The following is a 1,977-nucleotide window of genomic DNA, read 5'->3' as shown; positions in this document are numbered from 1 at the left end:
ATACAGATTAATACTTACATGAACATCAAGTACGTTAAATCAGAATTAAATATTTGTAAACATGCACATTTTTTTTTAATACAGGTAATAAATGATTGCCGATAAATTGTTGGTAAATGTCACATTTAATGCTCTATAAATATACACATGTATAGTAAAATACATATAACTACATTATACACATTTATAATATAATATACAAAATATACATATAATGTATCCAATATACTTTATAGTATAGTATATAATATACACAATATACATATTAAATGTGCACAAAACACACATGTAATATACTTTAAATATATGGGGAATATTTTTAAAAAGTTTTCACACAACTCTCACTTATTTTTAGACATTTTCACAAATTAAATCCAATTGGGTAAAAGTGTCACCCTTCTGTAAAATACAGAAATACAGGGAGGAAAAAGAAAAATACATACATTTTAAATAAACACACTATAATACACAAAGATAGATGTTTAATGTATATAAATACAAGCACACACATAACATAGCAGATTAGTAATGTACACAAATACAGGTAAAGATAAATATATTCTGCAAAAAAATGTTTTGATATAAATGTGGCACCTACAAATATTTTTTTAAAGCTGTATCTGCATCACTGTATATAGATTTACCTAACAGAACCTTGTGATGAATAATAAGCTGTATGTGAATGTACTAATATGAGGAGCTCCATGCAGTCCTTGTTGCACTTTCAGTCCTTGTTGTACTTGCTATAGTTGACAAACTTATATCAGGTGTTGGTAGTGTGATTTTGTATATTACTATCTACTTTGTACCATGTAGCATACACAGAACCCTGCACAACCCTTCATATAGCTCTGCACCCCCTGGGCTGCCTCATTGGTTGGCTGGAATTAATTCGTCTATTTACTTTTGTCCTGTTTTAATTATACCTCTAATTGGCTTCGTCAGAGCTCATGTCTCTTTGATCATAATGGAGTGACAATGACGTCTTCTTGTACCATACATCAGAGCCTTTCACTGGGACCTAATTGATACAATTGTACCCAGAGCTGAACACAAGTTTATAACACAAGTTGTATTATATACAGGAAAAGCAGGAATGAGCTTTACTCTCATTATACCGTGTCCTTATAGTCCTTTATAGATATAACAATGTCACAGTGTGTACAACAGCTTATTTGGAACACAAGTCCTGTGTGCTCATAAGAAATAAATGAAGTGAGATAGAAAAAGATCTAGAAAGAGAGATATAGATACAACGAAACAGAATATGAAAAGAAAGAAAAGATAAGAAAAAAGAAAAGAATCAGTTCAGAGCTAAACAGAGACAAAGATAGTAATAGAGTAGAGGAAGAAAGCAAAAAGGGCAGAGAAAGACAAGAAAGAGAGAAAAAAAGAGAGAGAGAGAAAGAGAGAAAAAGACAGAAAAAAGGAAAGAAAGAAAGAAAGAAGAAAAGAAAAGAAAAGAAAAGAAAAGAAAAAAGAAAGAAAGAAAAAGAAAAGAAAGAAAGAAAAGAAAGAAAGAAAGAAACTGTTTTTGCCATAGCAATATACATAATACATTCTACCATAAAACATTAATTAGGTTCTCTTTTTCCATAACATTTCTTATTGTTAGATCTACAATCGTGGCTTTATCATCACTTGTCTGTGATGTGAAAGTAACGTTGTGGATTGAAGTGACTCCATAATGTCTTTGTTTCTTTTATCATTTTTGTAGTGATATTCAGCCATCTCCAAACCAACGTAAACATGGCAGTGACCCTATTTTCTCCCAAAAAGATGCATTTTCTTTATTGTTGGGATATAATCTCCACTTCACGTTTGTTTATTTTAGATTTCGAAGCTGCAGAAATGATTTAGTCGATTTGAATATTTAAAATTTAAATCAGAAGTATCTAACTTCTCTAGTAAATGAAAAATAGGGAGTTGGAAATTATAACGTTTGCTATATATATATATATATATATATATATATAT

The sequence above is a fragment of the Pyxicephalus adspersus genome, chromosome 2, assembly GCF_032062135.1.
Source record: "Pyxicephalus adspersus chromosome 2, UCB_Pads_2.0, whole genome shotgun sequence".
In the NCBI taxonomy this organism is placed as follows: domain Eukaryota; kingdom Metazoa; phylum Chordata; class Amphibia; order Anura; family Pyxicephalidae; genus Pyxicephalus; species Pyxicephalus adspersus.
Note: the sequence above shows the minus strand (reverse complement) of the source record.